The 13,515-nt window shown below is 40.0% G+C and overlaps 1 protein-coding gene across 1 annotated transcript in view; it reads left to right on the top strand.

Moving 5' to 3' along the window:
• Positions 1-13,515, top strand: part of FBN1 (fibrillin 1) — a 259,408-nt gene that overhangs the window by 113,352 nt on the left and 132,541 nt on the right. The window lies entirely within an intron of this gene.

Genomic DNA, 13,515 nt, shown 5'->3' with positions numbered 1-13,515 from the left:
CTTTTTTAAAAAACATTTATTTAATAAATATAAATTTTGAAAGTACAACTTTTGGATTATAGAGGTTTTCCCCCCATAATTTCCCTCCCACCCACAAACCATCCCATCTCCTACTCCCTCTCCCATCCCATTCATCACTAAGATTCATTTTTAATTATCTTTATATACAGAAGATCAATTTAGTATATACTAAATAAAGATTTCAACAGATTGCACCCACACAGAAACACAAAGTGTAAAGTACTGTTTGAATACTAGTTTTACTGTTAATTCACATAGTACAACACATTAAGGACAGAGATCCTACATGGGGAGTAAGTGCACAGTGACTCCTGTTGCTGATTTAACAATTGACACTCTTTTTTATGATGTCAGTAATTACCCGAGGCTCTTGTCATGAGCTGCCAAGGCTTTGGAAGCCTCTTGAGTTCACAAACTCTGACCTTATTTAGACAGAGCCATAATCAAAGTGGAAGTTTTCTCCTCCCTTCAGAGAAAGCTACCTCCATCTTTATGGCCCGTTCTTTCCACTGGGTTCTCACTCACAGGAATCTTTCATTTTGGTCATTTTTCGCCACAATGCTTTGGCTTTCCATGCCTGAGAAACTCTCATGGGCTTTTTAGCCAGATCCAAATGCCTTAAGGGCTGATTCTGAGGCCAGAGTGCTATTTAGGGCATTTGAGGAGGCATGTCTTACTTGAGACGTGCAGTAAAGGAGTTGCTGACTGCACTGAAACAGGCATGTGGGTTACCTGACTTTTAGGGTGTCTTCCTTTCTGTTCTCCCATATACTGTATTCTGCCTGAATAGGAGAGATAAAGTCATCAATACATGTCTGCTGCTGTTTGGGGACAATCAGCTGGAACTTTGTGTAACTAAGGATCAACTACCAATTTAGCTATGACTGGTAACTTTCATGCAAGCTTATCTGTTTTCCCAACTGGGAGGGGATTTATTTTATTATTACTTCTTTTGAGAATGGAAAGTAAAATAAAACTCTTTGTGGTAAAGCTGGGCAAGTTATCTAAGTAGTGCTAGGCTCTTATGAATTACTTCATATTAATTAGTGCAGAGTTTATTACTCTTTTTTGAACACAGGCATTACTAAGAACCTGACAAAAGTTAGTTGTGCATTCTCTTCTTCCAAAGAGGTACAAATGCATATGCTGGATTAGGTCAGCTTCTGTTGGTTGTAACAAAACTAGTGTTAAGCACAAGGAAGAATTTGTAATAAAGAAACTGGGATGTCCTGGGGTAGAAGGAACTCAAGGGCAAGTGAAGAGGCAAGGCTTTGCCAAGAGCTGGAAGCAGGAACCAAATGCTTCCCCAGTCTTTGTCCAGAGCCACGCGGACTCTGTCCCTGCTCTTCTTACAGAACTTGTTCCATCTCTTGCAAGTGGTCAGCTCTGTGCTTTTTATATGTGTGCTGCCCCGCGGCACCCAAGGTAACATCACCTGAAGTTCTGAACATCTGCAGAAGTGAAGACCTGTGCTCCTCAATCCCAAATTCTGGATTTCTGGAAGAGAAAACTTGTGATTGCCCACTTCACTGTATTCAGATCTATCAAATTTGTCCCTCATGATTGATGAATAATTTCCATCATCTTTGGACGTCCTGAATCTCAGCCATGGTCTTCAAGTTGGAACCACTGACTAGAGAAATTTGAATGCTGCTAGTCCGGCAGTACTATATTTCAGCTGTAAAACTGCAGAAGACTGCAAATATGTTTGAGTTGAGGATATTTGCAGGGCATGGGCCCTAAGAACACTTGCTCCAAGTAGGAGCTGTGAAGTTCCACTATCAGTAGTTAAATACCAGGGTGGTGAATATGATGGATATTGAATTATAACACATTCCAAGGTCATTGATATTATATTCCTAGCTTTTACTCTTAAAGGTTTGGAAAATTCAATTTTAATTATTGTTAACACGCTTCATAAATATCCAAGGGAATACAATGTAGACCTGTTAATACATCCATAGAGCAAAACTCTGGCTCAAGTTGTTTTTTCTTCCACAGTTGGAGAAAATTGTGGTGTTGGGCTTGCCTCTTGGGGCATGTTAAACCGCTTTTAATGCTGTCTCTTATTATTTTCTAACCATATACACTTTCTGCACATATCTAACTAGCTGCTTTAGATGAAACCCCAATGTCTGGCCAAGCTGATATAAATCTCTAGTAAGTGGTAAGAGAGAACAGACTAACACAGTGCCCTGCTAGTGTTCAGACAGTACAGGGTTTAATAGTCTCAGGAGCAATCTTAAACTTTTTTCCAGTTCTATGGGATGATGTTTCTGAGCCGTCCACCATTTTCTTACTGACTGCACAAAGCAAAAATGAGCTAAAACTAGATTGTTCTATATCATGTAGTGTTAATATTTAAATACGTAAGTTTTCAGATCATTTGCCTGGGATTTCTGGGACATAATTATTTATTTTAAAAATTTTATTTTATTTCTTTGAAAGAGTACAGATGGGACATATTGCTTCCATTTGTTTGTTCACTCCTTAAATGGCTGTAATGGTGGGGACTGGGCCAGGCCAAAGCCAGGAACCTGGAACTCCACAAGAGTGGCGGGAGCCCATGTACTTGAGCCATTTTCCACAGCTTTTCCCAGATACATTAGCACAGAACTGGATTGGAAGTGGGGCAGCTGGGACTTGAACTGGCGCTCATATGGGATGCTGATATCTCAGGTGGCGACTTAACCTGCTGTACCATAATGCCTACCCTGAGACATAGTTATTAATTCAAAAGGACAGGATGCACATTCGTGTAATTGTGCGCTTTCTCTTCTATGTGGTAAAGCAATTGCCACTCAAGTCAAAAATCTGTATTTCTAAAGAAGCTTCCACGAGGCCACCATTATTGTGCCACTAGTGACACATTCTAGATCCTAAGGAGCAGTTCTCAAAAATGGATAACCATGGAACAACAGCAACTCGGGAACAACAACTGGAGGAGTTCCAGTGCTCTTAGCCTTGTTCTCTTAGAAAGTCGATTTTCTATCATAGTCTGATGCATGAGCACGCCCAGGTTTCTCCCAGGAATCTTCTTTTATTGATTAATTAAATCAACATAATTGGGTTTTGGTGCTGTTGCCTTTCCTGTGCCCTTAGCTGTCTTTTGCATAGCTCGCTCACGTGTTCTGAGTAATGCTTGCACTCTCTTCCAACTTGTCTTTCTTCAGTGGAGTTCAGTGCCAGACCCCAAGCTGGAAACAGCATCAGAATTTTTCATTCATCAGATATTTTCTTCCAAAGAAAAGTTCTGAGAATAAGAGGCCACCTTGAGAAGTACTTGATAGCATGTTAGCATACTTGAGCGGGGTGTGTATGCAGTGCACATAAGTGCATGTCTAAGCGTGAGAGAGAGAGAGAATATATAGGAGTAGTCTATACACTACATATCCATAAGCAAATGCATATTTGATAAGAAGCCAATTCTAGAGCTAACACTTGCCAACAAATATATTTAAAGTATCCCATGGCCATTTATCTGTCTTGATATTACAGAAAGTCCATATTTATATGAGGCATTTCTCAGTTGTGGTTAGTAATGGTTGAACTTTTGTCCTTGCTTCAAGTGCTCCACCAGATCTCTCAGAATTGATGATATCACTGGAATGCGCTGGATGTCTATTTCCTGTGGGGTGAACTCGGGGCTGGCAGCTAGAATGCTAGTGGTCTTGGTTTCCGTGCCCTGTCATTTCTGAAAGCAGTGGAGAGTTTTCCCTGGAGGGAATCCCACCCTCCACGCCGGGATTCCATCCCATATTGTTCATCTGGGCCTTGTGTACTTAACACTCAAGTTTCTGTGAGAATTGGCCAAATGTGTTTGAAGTAAGGATCTCAACCATAATGTTTGTATATTGATATCTGAATATCTCAATGCGATACCAGTAAATGCTTGTTCACAAAGGGAAAGAGAAGGAAAAGAAATTTAGTGAAAAGACAAAAATACACAAGTCAAGATGTAGTTTCATTATACAAAGGTTTTGTTTTTGTTTTGATAGCATCCAGATTCACAGATAATATAATTTTATTCAGGACCAGCCTCATGAATTTATATCCCCCGTCTTACACTGGGCACGGTATTGTGAAACTGGGAAGAAAGCGTATACCATGGGGCCGGCGCCGTGGCTCACTTGGTTAATCCTCCACCTGCGGCGCCAGCACACCGGGTTCTAGTCCCAGTTCTGTCCCGGTTGCTCCTCTTCCAGTCCAGCTCTCTGCTGTGGCCCGGGAAGGCAGTGGAGGATGGCCCAAGTCCTTGGGCCCCTGCACCCACATGGGAGACCAGGAGGAAGCACCTGGCTTCAGATCGGCATAGTGTCAGCCGTAGCAGCCATTTGGGGAGTGAACCAAAGGAAGACCTTTCTGTCTTTCACTGTCTGTAACTCTGTCAAATAAATTAAAAAAAAAAAAAAAAAAAGAAAGTGTAGACCAATCATTAGCAGAGTCTAGTCTTCCTTCAGTTTCCTCATCTCAGTGACTGGCCGTGTTTCCAGTAGCAGAAGCCAGAGATCCAGGAAGCAGCCTGCCCATCAGCAGGTGTTGGTGCTACCACCCAAAGACACTCCTATCTGCTGGCTTTTCTCCTCCTCTCCACCCCCACTGTTGCTAAGTCACTCGTGACTCACAGGATGGGAGCAGCCTTCCTGTAAGCCTTCCCATCCCCACTCTTGAGCCCCACTTCCTAAATAGCGCCTCTTGTTGAACTTAACAGCCAAACCCAAACACCTTGCCATGACCTGAAGGACCCTAGGTGGCCCACTCCTTGCCCCACATTCCAACCTCATGCTGTGCCCTTGCTCTACTCTCAATCTCCGGCCACCATGGCCTCTCTCCTTCCTAGAGGAGCCGAGCCATCTCCCACCTCAGAACCACGGTTCTTGCTGCATCCTCTCCTTGGAAAGCCCTTTCCTACGTTTTTCACAGCTGTTGTGTTCTCATCCTTGAGACCTCAGTTCAAATGTCACCTCCTCAAGGAAGTCTTCCCTGATAACTTTTACCTCCCCAATTACTCTCTGTTACCACAGCATGTTTATGTCATGTGTAGACTAAATCACAGCATCATATCTGAAACTATTTTTTTTACACATGTATTGATGATTTGTTGACTCCACTCACCAAGTTGTAAACTCCATGCTGTGCTACTCACTGGCACCACAGAAGCTCCGCAAAAATGTGGTGAATGAATAAAGAAACCCTCCATTCCATTTACAACGGTCAAGGTTGCTTCTTGAACCTGATCATGAAAATCAAACTGTTTAATTTTACTTTAGGCAGTGTGATTTTTTTTATCATGCTAAGTGACATGTAACATACATCTCCCATTCAGTCATTTCTATGTGAATAGTTAAGTGGCATTAACGACATTCATGTGGTTATGCAGCCATCGCTACCATCCTTCTCCTGAACGTCTTTTATTTTCCCCAGCTGAAACTGTGTTCCAGTTAAGCAGTAACTTGCCCCCTCACTGAAGACCCTGGCCCTTACAGTAATATGGTCTTTTCTAGGAATTTACTCTCTGGGTACCTCAGATTAGTAGAATCTGCAGTGGAATGAAAAAATATTTAGTTTTTAGTTAGAGAGAGAGAAAAAGAAAGAGACAAAGAACTCCCATCTGCTGGTTCATGCCCCCAAATACCTGCAAAGCCTAGAGCTGGGTAGGCCCAAAGTCTGAAGCTGGAAACTCAGTCTATGTCTCCCATATGGGTGGCAGGAACCCAATTGCTTGATCCATCCCTTTCTGCTTCCCAGGGTCGGCATTAGCAGGAAGCCAGAGACAGGAGCTGGAGCCAGCTGTTGGACCCAGGCACCACAATGTGGAACATGGGCATCATAACCTGTAGGCTAAAGACTTGTCTCATGCAGTGGAATGGTTTGAATCAATTTATTTTTATTGCCTCTTTACTAACATTGGCTTTTACCTTCTATTTTTACAGTCGTAAGTGTTGATTTTGGCCTGGTGTTGAAAATCCCATTTATAATGATAATTTAATGATAAAATATTCTATTAGTGTTCTTCAGAAACTTATTTCACCTTTAGTAGATCTTGTATTTGGAAAATAAAGCAGAGTTACAAGGCAATTTTAAGATATCCAGGTTGATTTATGAATATATTAATCCTGGCAATATTTATAATAACTGTTGATTATAGGGCGCTTTACCCCTGGGCTTTTGGATTATAGGGAATATTTTATGCTTGGTGGCTTTGAAGGAAATATAAAAGAACAACTGAATCAGATTGTTATGTAACGCTATTGTTTTTGTCTTGCTGTTTAATAGCCGATGTTCTGTGGCAAAGTTGGAGAGTCTGGTTTAACGTGGCACTTAATAGAAGTCATTTTAAAAGTGAATAAATCAGAGCCAACTCATTTTTAAAGTGGAATTTGCAGACTATTAAAAATGAAGGCATTCTCTGTGATTTTATTATCTTGATGATAAATATGTCACCTAGACTAGGATTTGCCTTCCCCTACTCCCCTGCCCACCTTTTTATTTTCTCTAGCAAAGGTGGTTAGAGATAACTCTGGGGGAAAACGAAGGTCAGTAATGACTTGTAGGATTTACAGTGAAGGAACAACTAATGTCAGGTAAATGATTATTTCGAAATGAGATATTCCCTTACCCTGAGTAAGATCTCTTACTGTTTTCTTCATCATGGAACCGAGTAAAATGTGGTAACAATTTTCTGTAGTTGAATTGCTGCCACATGTAATTGGGTCCCACAGAACTGTGGCCTGGACTTGGGAACTGCTTAGTCTGCATGTTAGATTAAAAGGTGTACAACAAATCACCTTGTCTCTGCAGTTCTGGATGATATGTACATGGAAGTTTATAGTGGTAGTACTTTTAGCTGATGAATTAAAGAAGCTAAAAATCAGAGAAAAAATATTAGCATGGAAATAGTTTTATGCTTGTTCTTTTGCTTTACTTCTAAAGTGCTTTTAAAAAACCATTTAGTTACAATAAAGTCATATCTCAGATGCAGTTGCCTAAAGGTAAATATATTGCACAATGCGGTTTTTAAAAAATTTTACACCAATCTCATCATATTCATTAAATAACACTGCCTAGACCATGTTAAATAGGTAATCTTGCATATGGTATCTTATATAAACTCATGGATTAGAAATTATATTAGAAAATATTGTGTCATTAAAAAATAAAAATTAAAACACCTGGTTTGAACAAAATGGGAGAGGCAACACTGTACAGTGAAAGCAGCCTTGCCTGGAATGCAAAGCAAAGCCACAATGATATATCGCCTCACTCCAGTTATGTTGGCTGTTATCAAAAAGGCACAAGGTAAATGCTGTCATGCATGTGGAGAAAAGGGAGCCTGTGCATGCTGTTGGTAGGAGTACAGATTAGTAAACCCATTGTGGGAAACAATATGGGGGTTCCTCATAAAACTAAACATGGAACTACCTGGGTGCAGACTGGTGGCGCAGCGGGTTAAGCCACTGCTTGTGAAGCCTGCATTCCATATCAGGGTGCTGGTTCAAGTCCTGGATGCTCTGCTTCAAATCCAGCTCCCTGGGAAAGATAACCCAAATGCTTTGGTCCCTGCCACTCATGTGGGAGATCTGGATGGGATTCCTGGCTATGAACTGGCCAAGACCCAGCTATTGAGGCCATTTGGGTTGAAGCAGCAAATGGAAGATCTCTTTCTCTCTGTCTTTCCCTATTTGTCATTCTGCCTTTCAAATAAATATATTTCTAAAAATTGAATTGAAATAAATATATTTTTAAAAAATATTTATTTGAAAGAGTGACAGAGAGAGGGAAGGGGAGGGGGGAAGGAAAGAGGAAGGGGAAGAAGGAGAGAGGGAGAGGGAGGAAGAGAGAGAGAGAGAGAGAGAGAGAGAGAGGTTTTTCTATCCGCTGGCTCACTCCTCAGGTGGCTGCAATGGTCAGAACTGAGCAAGGCTGAAGCCAGGACTCCCATGTGGGTGGCAGGGGCCCAAGCATTTGGACCACCTTCCAGTACTTTTCCTAGGTCATTAGCAGGAAGCTGGATCAGAAGTGGAGTAACTGGGACATGAACCAGTGTCCATAAGGGATGCTGACATTGTGTCACAGGTGATGGGTTTACCTGCTACACCATAACACTGGCCCCTCAAATAAATCTTTTATTAAAAAATAGGGGGCCAGTGTTTTGTCACAATAGGTTAAGTCACTGCCCGTGACACTGGCATCTGATATGAGTGTCAGTTTGAGTCCCTGCTACTGCAATTACAATCTTGCTCCCTGTTAAGGCACCTGGGAAAGCAGTGGAAGATGGCCCAAGTGCTTGGGGCCCTGCCACCTGTGTGGGAAACCCAGCTGAAGTTCTGGGCTCCTGGCTTTGGCCTGGCCCAGCCCTGACCATTGCAGCCATTTGGGGCATGAACAAGTGGATGGAAGATCTCTTTCTGTCTGTCTCTCCCTCTCTCCCTGTACCAGTGCCTTTCAAATAAATCAATCTTTAAGAAATATAGGACTATCATGTGATTCTGCATTCCCACTACTCAGTATATATCCAAGGAAGATGAAACCAGTCTGTCAAAGAGCCATCTACACTACCATGATTACTTGAGCATTATTCACAATAGCCAAGAAAAGGAAACAACTGACCTGTCCATCCCCTGAGGAATGAATAAGGAAAGTGTGGTACATATACACAATGGAAAACTACTCTGCCATGTAAAAGGGTGGCTTATTGTTGCTTGCATTGATATAGATGGAACTGGAGGTCACTCTGTTAAGTAAAATAAGTCAAGCTCAGAAAAACAAGTATTGTGTGATCTCACTAATATTTGAAATATAGAAAATGGTGATCTCACAGAAGTTAAAAGTATAATAGTGGTCACAGAGGCTGAGGATGGAAGAATAGAGGAATGAATGGGGAAACTGTTGATTCATGGTACTAAGTTATAATTAAATAGATTCAAGAAGTTCTGGGATTCTATTGCAAAGTAGGGTGGATACAAATAACATTTATATGCTGTTTATTATCTCTTAGAAATCTAGAAGATAGGATTTTGAGTATTTTCATCATAAAGTAATGTTAAATATTTGCAGAGATAGATATTTACCCTGATTGGAAATCATACATATATGCATGTATTGAAACATCACATGATACCTTATAAATGTGTATAATTTTTACATCTTTTAAATTTCTTTTTAAAAAGTAGCCCTGAGGCTGACGCCGCGGCTCAATTGGCTAATCCTCCGCCTTGCGGCGCCAGCACACCAGGTTGTAGCCCCGGTCGGGGCACCAGATTCTGTCCCGGTTGCCCCTCTTCCAGGCCAGCTCTCTGCTGTGGCCAGGGAGTGCAGTGGAGGATGGCCCAAGTGCTTGGGCCCTGCACCCCATGGGAGACCAGGAGAAGCACCTGGCTCCTGCCTTTGGATCAGCGCGGTGTGCCAGCCGCTGCGCACAGGCCGCGGCAGCCATTGGAGGGTGAACCAACGGCAAAAGGAAGACCTTTCTCTCTGTCTCTCTCTCACTGTCCACTCTGCCTGTCAAAAAAAATTAAATAAATAAATAAATAAAAATAAAAAAGTAGCCCTGAAAAAACTTCTAACCTTCCACTTGGAATTTTTATTATGAAAAATTTCTCAATTAAATTAAAAGTGAAAGGATAATAAAAATATATCCATATAGCTTCTACCTATATTAAACAATTACTAATATTTTCCCACTTTTTACATGTAATAGCTATGTGTACACAGGGTACTTCAAGAAGTTCATGTATAATGAAATTGAAAGAAATTTCACATTGGTGCAGACAAATTTTTCTAACGATTTATTTTATTTGCTTGAAAGGCAGGGTAACAGAGAGAGAAGGAAAGACAGAGAGGCTGAAGCCAGGATCCAGGAGTTTCATCTGGGTCTCCCATGTTGGTGGGAAGGTCTCAAGCACTTGGGTCATCTTCTACTACTTTTTCCAGGCCATTAACAGAGAACAGATTGGAACTGGAGCAGCCAGGACACAAACCGGCACCCATGTGGGATACTGATGTCACTGGGGGTATCTTTACCTGCTATGCCACAAAGCAAGCCGCAGTGCAAAAATGTTTTTTGAGATCCATGCATAGTTTTTTCATAGTATGCATTGTCATGAACTTTTGGAAGAGAATATATATGGATTTAATATTTTTTACACGAGAATGAACTTATCTCTTAATTTCATTTCTTGTGACCTTTTGGAATTACCCTCATGTATGTGTGCGTGTCTACAAACATGTTTTATATATGATGTCTAAATATAAAGTATGCATGTTTGCCCATTTATTAAATCATTTGAAAATTAAGTTGCATACATCATGACATGCTACCTCTAACCAATAAGAATGTTCTCATATATAACTTCAATACCATTATCAGACCTAAGAAAACAATTCCACAATATTATGTAATATGTGGCCCACGTGAAATTTCCCTAATTGGTGACTGGCACTGTGGTGTGGTGAGTAAAGTCGCCACCTGCAATGCTGGATCCTATCTGGCATGGGAAAGGAAAGAGGAAGGGGAAGGAGGAGGAGAACCAGAAGAAGAATGGGGTAGAAGAGGGAGGAGGAGGAAGGTAACTTAGCATTCAGGAGGGCAAAATCACCTTGGAGAGATTTTGCAAAATGTGGATGCCCAAGCCCCATGCCACCCCCTACTGAATCGGATTTGCATGGAGGAGGTCTGAGAGAGGACAGATGTGGGATCCAGGCATCAGTAGTTTGCAAAAGCTTCCCAAGTGATTCTGTTATGTCCTAAGGTTAAAAATGATGAAGTAAGAAGCAGTAACAGCAGTTATGAGACTAATTATGATCATGAAACTTCTTTGCTTTAATTTTCCATAGACTAAAGTGCCTTTGAACTCTTTCATCAGCAAGTCGTATTGAAATCCTACACGTTAGGGGCCTAATGTGTTCCAGGCCAACCTACCTGGGAGGAAGAAGCATGCTGTGACTTTCTGTGTCATGGATAAATTGATATTTCACTCTTTCATTTGTAATTGTTATGAAAAGAAGGATTTAAAATAATTGGAGCCTAGTGCCCCAAATTATATCCTTGTGCCTTCCCTGCAGTTTGTGGTTTAGTGACTGGGCAAGAGTGACAAGAATTCATTGTACCACAGAATATTCCTTCTCTGTAAATGATGCATTTGCTTCAGGGTGAAGCCTGATTACGAACGAAAGTGAAATAACGCTGCAGACCGCAGCATTCTGAGCTGCAGAGCTGGGACTGAGCTGGGGATTAGAGGCTGCAGACACACGTTGGTCAGAGCCCAAGCCTGGAGGCCAAATCTAATGGGACTGGAGAGCAAACCTTGAGCTAACCACTCAGAATGGGAACACGAAGATGCAGAATTTCCCATGAACTAGCCACCCTAGAGTAGACCAGTTAAAAACAATTAAAATCGCACTTTAATTTTGGAAAGGTTTGGCCTATTGCCCTCATTCATGAAGATCTTATAAGGAAGTGATTGTAGAGCAATTTGCAAATAGAAAGTATTTCTAATATTATATTTTAGTTGCATTAGGAATAATGATTTACACTGAAGCCAGGAATGAGTCAGACATTACACAAGCATTGAATTAGGCACATTCCCCTTTTTATGCTGGGATTATCTGAAAAAAAAAAAAGTATGTAAATTTAGCTTAATATCACATAAGTGCTATGGGAATAATTGTAAATAATTAGATTATTAGTAAGGAATTGGAAGTGTGGGCAGATTTCTTTGTGGTTGGAGTATTGGACTAAAAACAGCATAGCTTTGGCAACCTAAATGAAACACATGCTGCCAAATTGGAATGACATTTGAAAGCCATGTTAATATAGCATTTACCTTCCAAGAGACTGTTAGATCCAAATCTGTTTCACCCAGATTATGCCTCTCCCTTTACAGTCAGCATTTTGTATTGAAAATTTGCATCTACAAATGCATTTATGTCTGTTTGCTAATCTGTGCTGTCAAATAATCCAATTGTTTTAACTTGCTTCCCAGACCACTTTGTCTGTAGGGTTGTTTAGTGTACAAGTGTGTTGAGTCCATAGAGTCTATTCTACATACCCAAGCTGTTTGCCAAATGTCTAGTATGTTTCATAAAGATGTCACACTAGAGATACCTAATGTATGTTGTTGTAATTAACAAATGACATCTCTATTCCACTAGTTAATATTAAAATGAGAGCAAGAAGTTATTGACTGTGGAAAGCTTTAAGGGTTATTTTTGTTTTCATGAAGATCTTCCCATGAGGAACTCACATGTGAAGTAATGAAGCAGTGTCAGGACTGAATTCAATTTTCTTAAAAGCCTTTTGTAGTATGTTTGAATTTTGCTAGTGTCATTTGCAAAATAGCATATTTGCATCTATCCTGAATTTTTGCATTCCTCATTAATAAGATAATTTCATACATATCTTGGCAAAATGAGGATGAAAAAGAAATCCAAGCAGTGCTGAAGAGAGGATTATAAATTAAAATTCATGTTCTATTACATGTATTTTAAAAGATCAAAAATGGCATACTAACATGTATCTGATTAAAGCATTTGTACTTCTCTGTATAAATTAATAGGAAAGAACAAGCTAAATTATTTTGTTTATTAACATAGTTTTATTTGCTCCTATAGTCTTTCTTGTCTCAAGTGTAAGATTTCTATAGTCATAAAAATCTTTATGGCTATTTCATGAACTAAATATTTTTCATCCTGAAAAGAATTCATCAGTAATGTACGTTGACAACTATGTATGATGATGAGGGATTTGAAGCAATTTAAATGATACAGCAGAATAAACTGTGTCATAACTTGATGGAAAATTGTACAGCAATTAAAATAATATTTTGGATAGTACTTAATTGCATGGGAAAATGTTTTTTGGCAACGTTAAGTGAAAAAAAAAACTGCTAACAGTCAAAACTGTATTCAGTAAAAGCCTTAATTTTTTTTAAATGACTCAGATATTTATTTTCTTGAGCATAATACTTGAAATATCATGAGAAGACATCAGTTTAGCGTTACCCCCTCATTTCTTCATCATTTTATTATTTGATAATTAAGACCCCACATGAAGTCAAAATGATTTGCCGAAGTAGCTCCTCTATGACCTGGCTGAGTCGTATGAATTCCCAAGGCTTACAACCCAGGAATACATAGCTTCACACTTCATACTTACATATGATTAGATAACCAATATGCTATGAAGAATCTCTTTAGGTACAATTACGTTTCTTATTTATATGTTTCTACTTTTTCCAAATTGTCTAAAATAATAATTTTGAATCAGAAAGATACACAATATAATATTAAAATAGAAGGAGAAATTATACAACATAGTTCAAGCAGCTCATTCGAAAATGGAATTAAAAGATCAATCCAGGTCAGGCATTTGATGGAGAGGTTAAGATGCCCCTTGGCATATGGGAGTCCATATGGGAGTTCCTGGGTTCAAGTCCCGGGCTCTGATCCTAATTCAAAATGAGCTTCCCAATTTAGTATTTGTATTCCTGTTTG

This window comes from Lepus europaeus, chromosome 11 (assembly GCF_033115175.1).
Source record: "Lepus europaeus isolate LE1 chromosome 11, mLepTim1.pri, whole genome shotgun sequence".
In the NCBI taxonomy this organism is placed as follows: domain Eukaryota; kingdom Metazoa; phylum Chordata; class Mammalia; order Lagomorpha; family Leporidae; genus Lepus; species Lepus europaeus.
The sequence above is the reverse complement of the archived record's forward strand: the minus strand, read 5'-3'. Positions and strand labels throughout refer to the sequence as shown.